At 45.6% G+C, this 19,950-nt stretch overlaps 1 long non-coding RNA gene across 1 annotated transcript in view; it reads right to left on the bottom strand.

Annotated features, from left to right (window-relative positions):
• Positions 1 to 19,950, bottom strand: part of LOC138604690 (uncharacterized) — an 88,826-nt gene that overhangs the window by 42,246 nt on the left and 26,630 nt on the right. Inside the window, exon 2 of the long non-coding RNA XR_011309300.1 lies at positions 2,789 to 2,840. This is a non-coding gene — a long non-coding RNA (uncharacterized lncRNA). The remainder of the gene's footprint in view (positions 1 to 2,788; positions 2,841 to 19,950) is intronic.

Below are 19,950 nucleotides of genomic sequence, written 5' to 3'. Positions count from 1 at the left end.
ATTATAACGATAAATGTTCGTCTGCGACCTTTTACCCACGAAGACGAGACACTGACGAGCTAAAAATAGATCTTTGATAACAAAAAGTCTGACGACACTGACGACGTGTTTTGTTTTCGTTAACGAGACGAGACATTAAAATCCATATTTTAGAGCCTGAAGCAGCAGTTAGAGATCACAGGTAACACGAGGTGGTTCTGAACTTTCTCAGTTACTTCTGTCTGCTTCCGGCTCTGAGCGCGCTCACACAAAAACGTTTGACGCGTCATTTCTGCACAAAAAGGAGCGACCATCGGCCGTCCGCTTCAGTCAGACTGTTTCAATGAGAAGCCATGATGAACAGTCATCTTTAGCTGCTGTGTCCTCGTCGTTCTTTTACTGTTTGGATGATCTGCTGGAATTTTAAGTGTTCATTTAACCTGAAGCAGACAGGTAAAAAGAGGGAGACTGGAGGGGGTCACATTTTGTCAAGAGAGAAAACGTTTTGGTTAAAAGTAATGACTAAAATGTTTTGAGTTAAATCGACTAAAACTGTCAAACTAAAAAGCATTTTCAGCTAAAGACTGAATCTAAAGTAGATCGATTCAGAGGCAGACAATCAGCTCTCATGTTCTGTGAGGTGAAATGTTTTTGTTAATGAGCTCTGGCTGCGTTGCAGAGAGCGATGTAACGTCTGTTTGTGGTTATAACAAAGCTTCTGTCTCTGCAGGGATCCTTTCTGTGATGCTGTCACACTTAGAATAACAATCTGAGCCTGTCAGTGGAAACAACAAGAACTTTTAGTGGACGCACTCTGATCAATGTTGAAGCCATTACGGCCTGTTTCATGGCTGCAGACTGAGTAAAGTAGTTTCACCTCGGAGGCCATGAGAGCTGCTCGTCTGCCTCTTCCTTTTTTTTTAACCATTTAAAACACAAAAGTCACACAAACAAATGAGCAAAAACAAGTCCCAGGTTTTAAAATACAGATTTTTCCCTTTAAGACTTTTGTGGACTGAAAAAAGATGAACCGAGAATAGAAAAGAAAGAAATGTAAATCACCAAACTGGATTCAGAGAGCCACAAGTCTACGAGAGAAGCTGCTGGTTATTAACTAATAAAGTATGAAGGATAATTTGTGATCAAACCAGGAATAAAACTATAATTCTTTTAACTCGTGTTGAATCAGAGCCTCTTATCGAACAGGTGAAGCCGCGACTGTAAAGCGGATCGTGTTACAGAACGTCCACACAAAGAGAGGAAGAGAAGATGCCGGTGGTCCTCCGACCGAAGAGTCCACAAACTGCTTTAACAACAACAATAAACACACAGCATGTGTCTCCATCAGTGTGTACGTTATGTGTCCACGTTTCATGGGACGGCAGGCAGCTGCTGCAGGGTCCATCCGTCAGCTGCTGTATTTATAGAGTGACGACCACAGAACGCTAACAGCTGCATCACACGGGGGCAGAGAGAGAGGACGCAGGGACCTGATGGGTTCAACACACACACCTTCAGCTCCAACAGAAACTCAGGCAGCATCTCTGTCGCTGCTTCACAGGCAGCAGGGACGTTTACAGGAAGGCCGGAGATATACTCGCTTTGTAACCTCTCGTTCACGTACAAACCGTCTGCGTCATGAACGTAACTGCTCACATACTTGTCTCTGCACTGCGCGTGTTACTGGTGCATATCTCCAGAGGGCACAGCACAGAGCTCCGGCCGTATGCTGCTACTGTATGTGCGGGATGTAAACAACAGACATGGAGACACTCGAGGAGGTTACTGTGATGTTCAGTCGGTCACTGACAAAAGTCCGTAGCCAGCTCAGGCGACTGATGACTGGTGAACAGAACACAGCGTCTGCACCGTCCCCGCTCCGTCTCTCCAACATGTTCCTCCGTGCACGGACGTAACGGTCCCGGACTTGATTCCATTTAGTTTTGCAGGTTTCCACGACGACTTCTAAAACAGAACTTATCTGTCTGCAGCTGTTTGACAGGCATGTTTGTCTCTGTGCAGCGGCAACGACACATCGTACAGATGTGGATAATCGAGGACTTGGTCTATCAGCTCGTCTTCAGAACTTTCTGCCATTGTTGTTCCTGCTGCTGTGTTGACCCTGTCACATCCCCTCTGCCTCTACACTGCCCCTACTGCTCATGTGCAGACTCTTGTGTACGCGTAGTGTTACTTTTTGAGAACGTGCACAGCCGACACGCCGCACACACGCAGGGAACGCGTAGTTAAAAACAAGTGTATCCGTGGCTTAAGAGATGTGTGCACCGCAGCACCGAGGAGGAGAAAGTGTCAAAAATAAAACACTTGAAAGAAAGGAGGTGTCACGACTACATTTCAAGATTAAAGTTGTTAATTAAAGAGGAAAAACTCAGATTCTCTGGAGATAAAGTGGTACATTTGCAAGAAACTAACTTGAAACTTCTCTGAGATAATAAATACATACACTTGCATGAAAATAACTCAGATTTTCTAACAGTAAAGAGCTCAATGTATGAGAAAAACCTCACTAATTTACATGAAAACAAATATTCTGTGAGATCTTCCTTGTAGGCCGCAGACTTCCTGAAACAGTTTTTTGTCATCATCACCCTCAGGGCTGCAAGTTCCTCTAATCGTTGATATTGATTATTTTTGGTGTTTTTAATAACTTCCGCGTGCACATGATTTAATCACGTCGCTCATTTTGTCCTACTGATGCTCTAAAACATGCAGAGACTCCAACTCGTCTCCCTCCTTCACACTAGCTTTACCTTCAACTGTGTGCAGTATATAACACATGAGTACTTACAGGTGAGTGGCAGGTGTCCTCTGCAGGTCCCAGTCAGCTGAACCGGCCGCTCCTACAGGAGGAGAGAGAGACAACAGGTTATCGTCTGCATCGTCACAGACGTGGGGACTGCGTCGGGTGCAGACTGAAGGCGATGGACGCGACTCTCATCAAGATTTTGATTCAGCATTTGAGACCACGAGAAGATTTTTAAGAAGCTCCTTTTCCGTTATGTAAAAACCTTTTTAATTATTCAAACCTAAATCAGAATCTTTTCCTTTAACTTGCCAGAGAAGTTTCGCTGCCCAAACTGAGACTGTTTCACGACTTCCCGTGTTAAACGTTCGTTGCACGTCCAAAACATCTCAGCATCTCTTAGCAAGATTTATCTTGAAAGTTGCTTTGTTATTAACGCCAAAGTTGCTGCTTTATGTTGAGAGTTGAACCGTACGATTTATATTCATAATCGCTGACTGACCACAGGTTCCTGCAAAAGCAGAACTGATGCTGGTGAGGAGCCTCGATTTCAGACAAAGTCTGTTACAGCATGAAAACAAACTGAAAGAAATCACAAACAGAAATGAAGAACAAATGAAAGGAGCGATTAAAAGGAGGTCACATGATGTGAATATTTAAAATACATAGACAAATACACAAAGTGCACACGCACACGTATGCAAACACACCAGCGTTGGTAAGTAGCACCCGCCACCCCCCAAATGCAGGTGTTTTTCTGCAGTGTCGGGTGAACTCGCTTAATTTACCAGCCACGGTGGCGAGTAGTGGACAGTACTTTTATGATACTGAATGCTTTAGTTTTTATTACTCTGTATATTTAAAGACCCAACAAGGGACAGGAGTTGAAAATTAGCAAAAGCTGTAAACTCAGTGTAACAAATCCGTTTCGTGCTCTGTACTGGAACTGTGTTCAATTACTGATTACTTACTACTTAAGTAATTTAACACAGTTCCAATTCGATGTCGCCAACACGCTTCGGATGCCAATAAGAGAACGTATGGTTCATTGAGGGAACTAAAGACCTAAAACGTGAAGCCATAAAAAACCAGGAGACGTCTGAATGCCACATCCAGGTACAAAGGATAGTTCAGGGAACATCAGCCACGAGGATACGGCTGCGATGAAGCACAAACCAGCCTGAAGACGGCCCAGCTGGAGAGGATGAGCGCACTGTGTAGGAATGCTCACGCCATCGCAAAATATAAAGTTGATCTGTTATTATTTTGCACATGCGGTTACACGTCGTCGGTTAAAGTGAGAAAGTGGATCGTAAACAACTGAGCGGCTTGTAGATTTTGGAATCCAGCAGCCGCGGTGGCAGGAGGACTCAAATGTTTGTTTCCAACCCTGCAGCATACACACACACACAAACGTGTGCACGCAGACACACACACACAGACACACACACACAGACACACACACAGCCATATTCTGAAGCATAGGCTGCCCTGACCAAGCTGCTGCGTCTGACCAGTTTGGAGCCAACCGGTCAGCCTGGTAGCATCTCATCAATCACAGGTAGCCCCGCCCTGAATCCTCGCCTGCTTTATCGTCGCTGTGACTCTAAATAAGAAGCATGACTTTTAAAATGAGCGTCATGAAGAAGACTCGAAACGAGAGATTGAGCCCATAAACTCATGAGCAGAATGTTTAAATCAAGAGAGAGGTCGGACCATTTTCTCGTAGTCTTCTGCATCGACGACGGTCAAGGTGCCCTTCAGCGGGGCTGTGGCCCCCCGCCTGCTCCTGCAGAGCTCGGACAGAGCGGAGGACATGTAGTCTGATTTCACTGCAGAGATATAGGTCGTTAAAAAGAAGTTACTACGTGGAGGACAGCAGCGTTAATATCCGTGTTGTGCTTTGTGTACAGGAGCCTGAATGAAGCTCGACGACTGCAGCAGAAAATCGGAAACGAAGCCAGAGAGTGGAAAGCGTCTGCTCGGGATTTCAGTCTGCTCTCGTTCCGGTGGAACCCATTAAAATATGACACATCCCATCGCACACGTTCAGCCTACTCTGCTTAATTACCACACGGTCAAAAGTTGGCTTTGAGGCGCTTTAAGGTTGGCAGAGACAAAGAGAGGGAGGGAGGGGGGGAGGGAGGGAGAGAGGGAGGTGGGTTCATCCTGAGTTTGAGCTCAGCTGTGATGTAACTGTGGACGATGGCTGTGCCGCAGTCAATTTAGGAGGCGATATCCTCAAACGCCCTCTACTCCCTCCCTCCTCCCGTCTCCCTCCCTCGCTCTCTCTTCATGCTGCTGTCATTTATCTCTTCCACACCCTTTCTTTCTTCCTTGCTTTGCTACAAAAATCTCCCTCGTTCTACCCTCATGCACCCTCTAATTTTATCTTCCTCTTCTCTGGCTGTCAGCTCGTCCATGCATCACTGCCTCTCCTCTCCTCCTGCATCCTTCCTCTCCTCCTCTCCTAGTCTCCTCTCCTCTCAGGCTGCAGCATTAACCTACACGCACACACTTAAGAGAATAATACCTCCCGCTAAATTCACCTCAATAGGACTCTGGCGGCGTGGAAGGCGTTAGCGCGATGCTAACTGTCCACCCCCACAGTCGGATAACCTTCCTGCTTTTAATAACAGTATATCCCCCAGACGTATTTAGCTCTACTATATGTTTATGTCCGCACCTCTCCCTGCACCACGCTCCTCTTCATCGCTCTCCTCCTCTCCCTCCCTCCCTCCTCTACCTCTCCTCCTTTCTAGACGAGTTTGCTGCTGCAGAAAGGAGGCTGTTCCGCTGTAAGAAGCCGACATGCACACGTTTAAACAGATTATTTGTGCATCATTTAAGAGCATTTAGGATGTTGTGTAACACTTTCATGTGTGTCTCTATACATTCATGTATTTGTGCACATCTCTCCTCTCCTCTTCTTCTCCTCTCTGACTGATGGAGGGTGGGGTAATCTGCACCGGTTGCCATGACACCAGACAGCCCTTGCTTGGCGAAGGCACGTAGCTTCCTCTCTGCTCTATTTCCCCGGAGCCCTCCACTCAGGAGTGTGTGTGCGTGTGTGTGTGTGCGTGTGTGTGTGTGTCTGGGAGAGTCATATATGCTGCACATGATGCTCAAAGCTAAGTGGAAAAATAGAACATGAAGAGAGAGAGTATTTACTGTCTTTATGTGTCGGAGCGACGGGGGAAATAAAGCAAATATTTCATCTCTAAAAACAGAGAATTTTTACATCCCGTCTCCTCAGACACCTTGAAACACACTTAAGCAGCGCCGGACGTCCCCGCAGCAGACGCTCGCCACATACACCGGCCACAAATCTTATTTTACGAACCCGCTCGTTTCCACCTCGTAGCAGTTTTTTATTTTTATTCCACCTCGCCGTTTTAAACGACGGGGATCTAAAAACCCGAACAGGCGAGGGCAGCGGGGACGTGTCAGCGTTCTGCAGACAGACGTCCTGAATCACCTCGTGTGGAGGAAACAATGAAGGAGGACGTGTTTGTTCGAGCTTCGTCCTCTGGTTTTATATAATAGCTGTTTTCTGCAGGAAATCTCATCCGAGCTCAGGTATTTTTAAGCATCCAGAATCACCTCGTGTGAACCCAGAAGTGACCCACATCTAAAGGCAGAACATTTGACTCTTCTCCCGTTGTTTCGTTCGACTCGACATTCAGAAGCTGCAGCTGAAACGATCTCATTCAAACAGCTCAAACTTATATTCATGCTTTTACAGACACCTCACAGCGTCCTGAATCACCTGACATGAACCCAGTGGTCAGAATCATAAGGAGTAAAAGATTCTTCTTCTCAGTTCTCCGTAATTGTTGGACTCTGCAGACATTTGGTTTGAGGAAATAAAGCTGACATATTCTGATATAAGCTGCGTTAAAACATCCTGAATCACCTCTGATGAACCCAGAAGTGACTTTTCTTTCATGCCTTTATGAATTGTTGGCCTGCTCAGGTGTTTGCTTTAGTAACTGCATCAGTGCAGCTGAAATAATCTCATTTAAACAGAGCTGAAACTCATATTTATGCCTTTCCAGACACCTCACGCCGTCCTGAATCACCTGACATGAACCCAGTAGTGAGCCGAAAATTAAGGACGAGAACAATAGTAGAAGATTTTTCTCTCGTTCTTTCTCAGTTGCTTTTTCTCTACAGCTGAAATAATCTGATATAAACCGGAGTAAAATTATTAATGCATCCAGAATCTGCTCACACGATACCAAAGGTGAGTACAATTTAAAAGGACAACATTTAATTCATGTCTTTTTTAATTGCTGGCCTGCTCATGTGTTTGCTTTTAGTAACTGCATCAGTGCAGCTGAAATAATCTCCTTTAATCAGAACTGAAACTCATATTTATGCCTTTCCAGACGCCTCACGCCGTCCTGAGTCACCTCACATGAACCCACTAGTGATGAGAGTTTAGGACGAGAGCATTTTTTTCTCTACAGCTGAAATAATCTGATCTAAGCTAACGCCTCTTTGTGTGCATCTCCTCGTATGAACCCAGAAGTGACGTTTGTTACAGACGTTTGGTTCACAAAATGCATCGCTGCAGCTGAAACAATAGAGCGTTACTGTCGTTGTAGAGCACGAGTACAGGACAGTGAAACTGGCTGGCTGTTCTTACAGACGGCAGACGTCCAGACACACACTCACACACAGCAGCCTCTCTCTCGTGTGGAGTAAAGCACACGTGTTGCTTTAAGAATCTCTGCAGCTGAAAGAATCTAATGAAGGCTAAAAGCTCTTTTTGCACCTTGATTAAGGTGTTTGATTCCTTTCACACCTCTGGTTAAATGTTAGACTCACATCGTCACGGCGACCTGGAGCTCGCACACAATCTCAACTGCTCTGATTTAAGTGTTTAAATCGACTCTGCAGCCTTTAAAATGATGACAGAAACTTATATTTAATATATTCTGTGTCCCGAATCACCTTCCACAATCTTTGTAGTGATTTGAAAATACTGGTTGGACTCTTTGGCTTTGCATTAAGCATACACATGACTGCGCATTGAACCGTCTGATGTAAGCATCCTGTTTGCATCCTGAATCAGCGCATACAGATGTTAAAGAAAATAAAGAATGAAGGTGTTCAGAGAGGATTTCTGTCACACCTTTACTTCATCGCGAGACTTCGATTGGACTGCAGTTTAAATGACCTCATCTGAGCACCGCGTCCTCCATCACCTCATGCAGAGAGAGTATTGTTCAAAATGAAGGACGAGAACTTTTGCACAAAGATTTGTCTCATATTTTTAGGTAACTGAGAGACTGTGAGGTGAGGTAATACTTCAAAGCATGTAATTGTCTCATCGAGACAGAACACATCCTGCATCGCCTCACACTGAGATGGTTTAATTCAGACTTTTTCTACAGTTTTCTCTTCATTGTCAGACTCAAGCACAGTTTTAGGAAACACTGGCGTCATGAATCAGCTCATTAAGAGACAGAGTTAGTGAAGAGACGAGGGCCCGAAAAACCTGCAGTGAAAATCATCCGGTACAGAGTCTCCTCCAAGTTTGCCTTAATTGTTTGACTCTGCAGGCGCGGGAGTGAGAAACACGTCACTGCAGCGGAGACGGTCAAATGTTGACACGTCGATGCTTCTCTGTGCACAAATCACATCCTGTGTCTGATCTGAGGAGACTGACCGTCTAACTTAAGAATGAAGGACTTTTTCAGTCTGTTCTTAATTGTTGGGCTCTGCCGTCGCTGGTTTGAGGAACTATATCGCTGCATCGTAAATAATGGAAGCAGGACTTATTTTTAAGACCTCATCACCTTTGGCCCGTCACAGCTTATTTTCATGCGCCACAGGTCGGCTACATGTGCACACATCGGTCCTGATTTTGCAGCTGAATCAAGAGAAAATAGAGATTTTAATTCTTCCAGCAAAGAGCTGCTCCCAGACCTGATGCAATTACTTTTCTTAGTCTCACAAGGCAATCACGGTGTTTAGAAAGCACTCTGCTCACAGCTCCTGGAATCCTAATAAAAGTGTCCATGCCAGCGCCGATCCATCTCTCTATCTCCAGACTCCAGCCGGGATGAATAATTTAGCAGGCTATATTTCCAGCCATCTGCTTCCCTCTCTCACTCAGCCGCGCGCTCGTTTACTCTCTCACTTCACTCTCCCTCCATCGCCTCTCCTTCTCCTTTCTCAGTAAAGTCGGACTGTGCTCTCTTTCCGCATTCAAAACCTCAATTAAAAAACGTGCAATTTAGTGTTTCTCTTCATGTCAGTCAAGCTTTCACCTCGTGCAGCCGTTGTTCTTCTTTGACACATTTTACAGCCACATAGAGCTGCTCTGTTCAGGTCAGACTCGTGTGCATTTCCATCTGTGTTTGTAATCTAAGAATATTTAAAAACTGGGCTCGTTTTATCGACAGAACGACTCCTGATTGCTGCGAAACTGAAGCTCTTTGCAGCGTGAACAGCAGCAGGAAGCAGCACTGCCTCTGCTAATGAACCCTGAAGCCGTGCTGTGGTTAATAGAACCCGGAGGAAGAACAAATATACATCCTGCATCAAATCATTAACAGTGATCAACATCTGCAACAGTGCCTGTCTGAGCCCAGCAGAGGTCAGCCAAGTCCCTCTTTTCCTGCCAGCAAGACGGCAAACCACATGTTCCCCAAATCGTTTTCATTATCTGCGTGCAACAATTACAACAGAGGAGTAATTGATGATCCTCTCGTGCTCAAAGCTTCACTGCAGTGCGAGAATCACCATCTAAAGGGGTGATGTAGCGATTACACGGCGTCTGGGGTTTGTGTGAGGGGATAGACGCAGGCAGAGCGAACGCAGGGATGGTTCAACAACGTGAGGAGACGGCAGGAAGGAAGAGACGCCGAGCAGACACACAGAGGAGAGCTCCGGTGAAGGTTAAAGAAGGGAAGATCCGGAGAGAGAATTTATCCAAAGTTTGAACCACATTTTAACTTTCCACAAAGCAGCAGGAGATGTTTTTAAACCCTGACTGATCAAACGATACAAACTAAATGTGACTCCTGCAGGACGAGAGACAATCATGAAGTCACTGAGTTACTAAGTCACTAAGAGTTTTGGTCAAAAGTTTGATCATGTTTCAGCTTTCTTAATCATTTTCTACACGTACATTTGTTTCCTTATATACAGTCTCATGATCCCAAAGCACTCGAGCCTCAGTGTAATAATCATACTTTAAATTTAATGGATGCACAGATTTATAAGAGAAATGCAGAATGCAGCCGAGATCGGACAGCTTAGGTCTTAAAGTTAACTTTCAGATTGAGAAAATCCTGAAAACGAGTTGATTAAATACGACATACTAAAGTGCTGCAGTAACATTTATTTCTACACGTGCTCTGCTCCTCGGACTGAAGACGAAGACATGTATCGGGCATCTCTTGCGTGAAGCTGCACCCTGGTCTGCACCAAAGTTAGCCGTGGATTGATTGTCTATTTTCAGCCTCATTTTTCAGACTACATTTATAAGAGTCCTGCACTCTCTGACACTCCGCATCCCGGCTGCTTCACCGAGAGGAAGTTTGGCCCAAATTTTGCAGACAAAATTCAGCATAAAGTCTCCTCGGGAGGACGAGCAGGAGAGGGAGGCAAATCTGTCCGTTCAAATGTAAATGCGTGAATTTGCACTGATGCTTGTGAGTGTAGAGGATTCAGTTTGCATGCTAAAAATGGCCTCACAAATGCTCCCTCCTCTGGTCTATCTATATTCATGCTCTCTGTGCTTATGTGCTGGCTGCTGACCCTGCCGCTCAGGTTAGCTGGCAGCCTGACAGACTGGCTGTAAAACTGGCTGCCTGCTTTGCCCTCATGTAGCCCTGCAGCAGCAGCAGCAGCAGCAGCAGCCGCAGCATCCATTACAAACATACAAACAGTCTCTGATTCCCCCAGACGTCCGCATTCAGCGTGACCTGCCGTGACCGACTGCATGTATTTATAATCTGCTCTATCCTGCGGCAATTAAGCCCCCTCTGAACCGCCGCACGCTGGAAACGCCACAGTCAGGGGAAAGCGGCGAGCGGCGGCACACGTCTGCCATCTTGTCACCTCGGTAATCAAACCGACGAGCAGCAGGATGCACTTGTAACCTCTTTGCTTTCTGTGCCCTCAGACACCTCAGAGCAGAGACACTAAAGCCTCTGGCTCTCCGTATCCTGTTTCTAGGAACCACGGTCCACTGTGGGCTGAGGTGGGGGTGAGGGTGGGGGTGAGGGTGGGGGTGGAGGGGGAGCAGAGTGAGGCGGGAGTTTGCAGAGGTGGGCTGTGCATGTGTGAGGCTTTCTTGCACACAAAGGCGTCTGTGCAAGGTGTGTGCATTTGCAGGTAACATGAGTGCGTTTAGCATGTTTGCATGCACAATCTGGTTACTACGGCGACTGCAGCTCGTCACGGCTTCACTCCAGCTGCAGGTTCTCACTCAGTCTGAGTCCTGATGTGCCAATCATGTCAGCAAACTGAGCCAGACATAAAGACAGAAAAGAGACACAATCCACCGGTACGCTGCGAGACGACTGAGAGGGAAACGATGCAAGTGGGAGAAAGAAATAAAGGAGGGGGAAGTGAGGAGAAAGGGGAGAACAAGGGGGAGGAAGAAAGAGGGTGGAGGAGGGGGGGAGTGGAGTGGAGGTGGTGAGGGACAAGGACAGGAAAGAAAAAAGGGGGTAAGAAAAAAAAAGGAGGAAGAAGTGGAGGCGAGACGAGGAGAAGGAGCAAAAAAAATAAAGAGAGAGTGGAGTGAAGGGGCTCTGAGGGGGGAGGTAAGGGGGGAGGTGGGTGAGGAGGAGGTGGGGGCTGCTGCTGCTGCTGCTGCTGATGCTGGAGCACAGCGCGGCCAGGCTGAACCGAGTGAACTGCAGCGGAGGTCAGGGAGTCCAACATTCCTCTGGAACAGTGTGTTTACACTGCGTAGCCGAGAGGAGGGGGCCGAGCGGCGGGGGGAGGGGGCGCGAGGGGGACGACGCGCAGGGGAAGGAAATCATCTCCCAGGGACACAGGGAGGGAGCGTGTATGTGTGTGTGAGGGAGTGAGAGTGTGTGTGTATCCTGTGGCTTTACAGTGCGTTTCTAAAGCACCGGGGTAACTTGATTCTCCTCCCCTGACTCCCCCACTACACCCTCCCCCCTCCTCACCCCCCCCCGCCTCCATCTACCCTATTTAAATCAACCTTAAACTTCTTCACCCGCGACGGCGTTTGGTCCGAGCGCCGCGTCTGGCATCCAAATCATTTAAGATAAAATCAGTTGTTTCAGAGAAATTTCACCTTAATTAATAATTTGTACTATTTTCAAACTTTTGTTTAACGGAGAATTAATAATAAATATAAAGTGTTAAACGTTTGTAAGAGGGCATTTAAGGTCTGAGGCTTTTCAAAATAAAAGTAAAACCACCAGAAAGAGAGAGTGATGCTTTTTAGTCTGCTGAGAAATTATGCTACATTTTAATCAAATGATAATTAACAACATGTTCAAAAGCAGATTTTAGTTTAACTGAAATAAGAAGACACAGTAAATACATGACAATTACAATATTGTGTTTAAATCACAGTGACTGGTTTCTGACTGCAGCACATTCAGCTTTTAACTGTGAAAGAGTCAAATCTTTTACTTTCATTGTTTCAAAAGAAACATTTTTAGATTGCTCTTAAATTTTTCTTAATTATAATTAAAACGTTTTTAAGATTTAAATAGATTTATGTTGGATTTGCACTTAAAATAATAATAAATATGTTAAAGACAACAGGAAACAACTGTTTGTTTACTTTACAAAACAAGAATGTTTTATAGAAAAGCTGTTAAAGCAAAACAACAAAGGATTTCTCCTGACTTGTTCCCAAACAGTAAATGTAAGTTTTTTCCTGCTTACACAAAAGATGAAAATGTTTTAATCTCCTTTTTGTTTAAAATCAAAAGCAGAAGCTGAATTTAAAAACAAATCGCTTCATATTTAAAGATTTCAAAAGATCCTCAGTTTTTACATCCGACACTGAGACTGAAGTTTGGTCCTGTGAGACGACAGCAGAGCGGCGTGCGCTCGCTGCAGTCCGGCAATCATCTCCACTCTGCTGCTCAAACTTTCATTCATCACATAAAGACGTTTCCTTTCGCCCTCTGCTGGTCCAACCGAGGAACTGCAGCTCAGACAGGAGCTCACACACTGCAGACTGAGAGACATTTTTAGAAAGCTCTGAAAATTACGTCATCGAGGCTGAAATATTGAAATTATATAAGCTATAAAAAGAAAGGAAATATGACATTTGGTGTCTTTTATTAAAACAACTAATTTGTTGTTAAATGGTCGATTAAGGACGATGTAAATAAGAACTTAAAGCAGCGTCAGTGTTCTGCAGAAAGCAGGTTTTTAAGAGACAAAGAAACAAAACTCAGACGTTTTATTTCCATTTGTTCGCCACAATGCGTCCAGTTATTTTCCACACAGCTCTGCATCCAAATATTACCATTTAGATCAGATTGAGCCGCTGACTCCTCAGACTCAGTAAATATTTAGTGTTTACTGTGCCGTAGAGGAAATTATCACCGCTGGCATCAGTCAGAATGACATTTCAGCGAATCAAAGCCGAGCGGGAGACAATTGGCTGTCTGGGCTCCGGACTGAATAATCAATTTGTCCCCAGACTGCTGCAAAAAAAAGAGCAAAATATGCAGAAGCAACAGCGGCAGAGGAAGTTTATGATGTGAGAGTATAAACTGGATTAAAATCTTAAACCTTTAGCCTCTCGTCCCGGCACTGGATCCAGAACCTGACGCAGCAGCAGGCTTTCATTTTTAAAAGTCAGCTTCGATATTCAGCTAATCAGTCAGAGCAGGTGAGCGACAGCCGGACTTCAGGTGTCAGAGCAGCTTTGTCTCAGAGCACAGAGACGCTGAGGCACTCGCCAGGCACACACCGACTCTGCACCAGGCCTCAGTCAAACTCTCAGAGAGGAGGACGAGTGCACAGACGCACGCCGACAGCAGGAAGTCATGTTGGTGTGACCTTGTCAAAACAAAGTGGCTTCTTCAGAGTGGATTTAAATAAACAGGACTTTGATCTGCAGCAGATCCATGTTTACATGTTTACATTCTCCTGTTCGCAGCAAATACAAACATGTTGCTGGATGCAACAGATGTGCTTCTAGGTAACGTCTGTTCTTTCTGATTTCAGGTACAGTGAAGCATTTTGGTCACAGCGAGGGTCACGTTAAAGACAGAAAGGTCATCATGGGGTCAAACTGAAGCTCATGAGCTTGGGCAGTTTTTACAAACATGTGAGAGTGAATTTCAACAAAATATGCTGAAAAAAATCATCATTTCTGATGAGAATTTTTGAATCTTTTTGTCTTTTTAAAGATGTTGTGTGTTAAATTTTAAAATACAAATACAGCAAGTCCATAAATCTTATTTTGTTACTTTCCTTTAAGTTTCAGGAGACTCCCTGCCAAATTTCATACCTGTAAGACTGTTGATGTAACCGCAGCACCTTCATATGTGCACTGACATCATGAAGCCGAAAGCATCTTTCATAACCCCGGGGAGCAGACGGGCCCGAGTCTGCAGCGGTGGTTATCATCTTGTGATCAGGCTGACAGAACATAATAGTGACTATTATAAGCTTTGTCTAAGACTTATTCTGATAGTAATTAGACCTTTTTTTTTTTTGTCACATTAAACTCCATTAATTAAACAAAATAGATAATCTAGCATCCTCCTCCAGGTACGACATGCTAGCATAAGAACACACAGTAACACGGGCAGGTAGAGCTGAGGATGTTTCAGCTTCAGAGGCAGACTGAACTCCTTTGTCTCCCTGCATGAGTCTCATCTTTCACCTGTTGACCGATCGTTTATCAGAGGACGCCTCTAAAGCCTGTCAGCTGTCTCAGGTCACGTCACTGTTGTTTCTTTCTTTTAACTACAGATCAGATGATCCAAGAACAAGCAGCCGCTCGGCTCTCAGCCCCGAAGCTGCAGGTAGACACGGACTATATACATGTTTGTACTGATGTTGTTACTTTTTACTGCGTCTGTTTGTTTTGGAGAGGAGGAGACATCTGGGGATAATTTATGCTTCCAATTAAACGTTTGACGACACTAAAGAATCCAAACCAAATAAAGTTGATCACCGGTAAACGTGTGAACAGCAGCTCGGCCTGCAGCTCGGCCTGCAGCTCGGCCTGCAGCTCGGCCTGCAGCTCGGCCTGCAGCTCGGCCTGCAGCTCGGCCTGCAGCTCGGCCTGCAGCCCCTCCTGACGTCCTGCGTCTGCAGAAAGGCGTCACGAGATTTAACCTGAAACTTCTTTATTCACTGTTTTAATCAGCGGGTCTGTTTGTCCTGGAGAGGAGGAGACATCTGCACATCATTTGACTCATAATAAAACTCTCTTGAACGATGAACAGTAGGGAAACATCGTCATGACACTGCTCCTGCTTTGCTCTGTGTAGAATGACTCAGATAAAAAGAACAGTGCAGAGAATGAATCATCACGTTTAAGGGGAACAAAAGGAAGCACAGAAGTTTGAGCTTTTACAAAAATCACAAGACTGGATTCTCAGGAAGTACAGCTGCACAAGTGTGATGTTTTGGTCTGCTTGGGGAAATAAGTCGACCTCTGAAATCGCTGGTGACGGACCGGCTACAGAACAGTCTGGAAATCCTACACAAGTAAAAGTCCTTCATTCTAAACCCAACATGAGTCAAAGGTCAGGAGAAAGTACCTCAGTATGAAGCTCAATGTCATAAAACCACACAGAAAGACTTTATCATCCACCGCATGATAACAGACTACAGTGTGCATGTATCAGCAGGTGGATGAGGAGGTGACAGGCAGACGTCTGAATATCACCAATGTTTAGAAACAGCAGGAAGTCATGTTAGTGAAGCCTTTTCAAAGTAAAGTGCCTTCTACAGAGGAGAAAAACAAGGCTGCACAATCAATCAAATATTAATCCTGATCATGATTTTGTCTTCTCACGATTAATAAACATGACAGACGGTGATATTCACGTTTAAAATGCTCCGCCCGTAGAAAACTCTGCTGCATATCAAATCAACCGCTCCCAAAGCTAACAGCTGCTCCCCCAGGGGGCGATGGAGAGATGTTGGCTTCACTTTTGGGGTAGCTGGCATGTCATGTGATGAGCGCCGACCTCTCAGCAGCAGTTTAGAGTGGAAGAGTAAACAACAGAGCCGGTCGGGAGGAACTAAAGTCACATGTCTGGAACAGACGAAGCTCGTCATCGGTTGTTTGGAGGTATTTCAGGTTGAGGACAAAGTGATGTTCAGGTTGTAATCTCAAAGATCTCAGCTTCGTTCTCTTTGGCGGCACCTATGGCGATAAACGGTAATTGCAGGAGCACACTTCCCAGATATCCAGACAGTGCTGCATGTGTGACGTCCACGGTCGGCTCCGGTTGTAACTCTTGATTTTCCTGGCTGACGGTCGCTTTCCTTTTCAGACTGTTTGCTTCATCTGAGCGTCGAGTTTGTTTCTTCTTCTTTGGATTTTCACTTCTTGTTGAAGTTGTATCTGTAGTCATCCATCTTTTCTTTGTTTGTTCAGCCATAGTAGATTACTGTTTACTCGCAACACTTGCCGAGAGCGGAAAAGCAGCCGCTTAGCTCCGCCTACCCTCTCTGGCAGACCAACCACTGCTGGCTGATAGAAAACGCGTCACTAACTGGGCGCCGCTTGGGATTCTTTCCACGAAAGTCTGTAAGTAATACTATATACTGCAATCACCATTGTGTTACCTCATTCGGTGATAGATAGTGACTTAACAAACATTTATTTACTTGAAAAACTTCAAGATGACTTTAAGAAGAAACAATAATCAGCAGAGAGGTCATGAAACCTGCGTCTGCGCCGCAAAGCAACACGACTCACAAAACAGCACATGATGAGTGTCTGAAGGCCGAGAGGAAGAACGAGCTGCTCCCCGTCCTCGTCCAGCATCCAGTCAGACATCCATCCAACCAGAAGTCAACGTATTAAATACTCCAAACCATGAACTTTTCCTAAACCTAACCGAGTGGTTTTGGTGACTAAAACTTTCACATTTTGTTGTGTTTAGGAACCAGAACTTCTAGTCAGGTTCAGACAAATATTGTGGTTTTGCTAAAGTAACTCCCCCCTCTGGAGGCATCAGCACCTCCTCTGGGCTTTACCAACCAGCACCTAAAGAGGAGGAGCAGACAGCACAACACACCACGAGCTCCAAAGCAGCCACGCCGCTAACCAGGCGAACAGCTTCATGCTAAACATCTGTCGCATTTCCCCTTTTTTCCACGCTCCCATCCCTCGCTCCGGAAAACAAGACGAGGCCCGGGGAAAAGGTGGACGGAGGAGGAAATGGGAGACAGAGGAGATGGGCGAGGTGGGATCAGGAGCAACAACAAAGGATCGCCGCAGCTTTGACAAAGCCTGTCCAAGCCTGACACCTCCGCCCCCCCACCACCACCTCCCCTCCGGAGAGCAGAGACCTTTGCTCTCTCTCCATGACAGGCAGCGCTCTTTTGTCTGCGTCCGCCAGACTCCGGCCGGACCCAGACAAAGGCGGGAGCACAGAGGGGACGGAGGGAATGACAGAGGGAGGGATGGATGAATGGAGGGGGGTAAGATCGGCAAACCGTGCTCACCTTTTGTCCGACACTCTCCCCTGTCTCTGTGTGTGTGTGAGTGTGTCATTCATTTCCCAAATTTTTGCACAGTAATCCAGTTTTTTATCGCGATCGCCCACAGCGTGACGATTGTTCATTCTGTATTTTGTTATTCTGTCGGCTTTTCTCCACACCTGTCAGCTCTTCTTCTCGTCCCCCCTCCTGCGCGTGCACGCGGTCTGTCCTGTCCGGTGTGGTCCGGTCCCGTCCTGCTGGGTAATATCTTTCAGAAGAGCAGGAGAGGAGACGAGAGGAGAGTCAGGTGATGTTGTTTAGTTGTTGGTTTCAGTACTCCTCTGTGTGCTTTGCACCCCAGTTGCATCATCCAAAGTTTCACCGTGCCGATCTTCCTGCTTCAGACACTTTAACCTCCCGACTCAAACAAACAAACTTTACAACATAATTACCTGGAGAGAGTTTGCACTCAGGTGAAGCCTCTGGAGAGGAGGCTTCAAAGAGTCAAAATGTGAACATAAACAGCTCATGATGCTGTTCTAACAGTTTCAAAGAGCACACGGGTTTGGAAAACACGGGCAGGCTCCATTTGCAGAATTAATTGTGTTTTAATTTTGTAATCAAATCTGAGTTTAACAACGTGTAATTCAAACTCAATACGTTCAGAGAATCTTAAATGAGCAGCTGAAAAAGACAACCACATCTGACACGCAGGCGGACATGCATCCATACATGTTGTACTCTGTTTTCCTGAGATAACGAGTCATGTCTGGTTTCTTATTATCTCGTTATCTCGAGATAAAAACGCTGCAGCACAGTAACATCACATGATCATGACTCGTATCCAAAGAGCACAAAACAAACACAGAAACAGGCTTAACTCACCTCGTTAGTGTGGCTGATGGCAGCACGGCATGTCCTGCTCTGTGACATCACAGTGAGCAGCCTGTTCTGTTTTCTAGATCGACAGAAAATTATCCCGTTATCACGAGAAAACCAGCTTTGATACCTCGAGATAAATAATTACTAATAATTACTCGTTATCACAGGAAAAAGTCCGTTTACCCAAGAGATACTGGGCCCGTGAACTACACGAGCGCTGGGTGTTAACAGATGAGGAGCTGCTGTGACTCCTCCTATTATTGGTAATAAATATCAGAGCGTAACCAAGACCAGGTTAAAACAAATATCAGGACAGTTGACAAAAGCTTTCTTTAGGTACATGGGACCTAAATCTGCTGTTAGAAGGCTGTTGTGGATTATAGTTTGCAACGTGTATGTACTCTGTAGGCGACGTATCGTTCACTTCTCTAGGGTCAAAGGTAAAGTCACTCTAACAATGAAATCTATTACTGGAGAAATGCAGCAGAAGTTCCCTCTTACATCCCTCGATGGTGAATAAGATGATGATAAAGATGCGATTTGACAAAGTGCCTTCCGTGGCGGCTCAATGTGCAAGACCAGTGATGAGGTGCCCTCTCGGGTGCCCTACCAGTGGTGCACAAGAAGAGGTCAAAACCTCGTATGTGGCCGACCGCATCAGGTCAATGTGCGCTTTGTGCGCAATGTGTTACAAGGACTGACGGTTGGGACGTAGGGAGCCTTTCTGTGAGGAGTTCAGCATGTTCTCTCTGTGCATGCTCGTTAGGTTCAACGGTGACTCGTGGCCCGTAGGTGTGAGTGTGAAAGGTTGTCTGTCTCTATAGCTGTGTCCCAACCCTGCGTCCTCCTTTTCCCGGGCCCTGAAGGATCCATCAAGTGTCTCCTTCGCCGCCCAACGTATCCCCAGACTCATTGCGCGCCAATTCTAAGTAGATGGGAGACTCTGAGGCGGCCGAGGAGTACACTTCAAATGTAAAAGGTTTTGGTTTCAACACAATCGAAAAGCTGCAATACAAATATTAAAAAACCAAAGTTGCCTTAAAACAATTTAAAAAAAATAATTGGTTCAGTTATGTGACGTTATAGCTAGTTAGCCAGCTAGCAACCTGTAGCTAGGCAACTGGAGCAAGGGCAGGAACAGCTGGTGACGCAAACAGGAATTCCTCCGTAGAGCAGACCGTCTCTTTTCAGTTCGGCCGTAGCTTCTATGCAGGCGAGTGACCCATTCGTAAACCGATTCCTTCGAAAGGATGCAGCCCCTGCATTGAGACGCAGCTAACGTCTGCGTATCGTGCAGGCCTAACAAGAACTCAGAATGACTCTTTATTGAACTCTGACACGTGCAAATACTTTCAATCATTACTTTTAGCACTTCATCAAAGTTTAATGGAGTTGTTTTGGCCCTTCCACAATCCTGTTCCACACAAGTATTTGTTGACTGTAAAAAAACTACTTGACTTGCAAGTCACGTCTGAAGGAATCAATACTTGCTCAGACTTGGTTCAGACTTAAAAATAGCTCTGGTTGGAGGTAAAGACGTCAACATCCCTGTGAGCTGAGGTGTGAAGATATGTTTTCACCTGCTCATTAACCTCACATCAGTCAGCGCTGTCATACAGGACATGGGAGAGTGGACGAGAGACGCACAGTCCGAAGGTACAGTTACACTCTGTTCCTACACACAC

Source organism: Semicossyphus pulcher, unplaced genomic scaffold (assembly GCF_022749685.1).
Source record: "Semicossyphus pulcher isolate SPU_LCO1_2020_fin unplaced genomic scaffold, fSemPul1.0.p SCAF_26, whole genome shotgun sequence".
NCBI lineage: Eukaryota > Metazoa > Chordata > Actinopteri > Labriformes > Labridae > Semicossyphus > Semicossyphus pulcher.
Note: the sequence above shows the minus strand (reverse complement) of the source record. Positions and strands in the feature narration are given on the sequence as shown.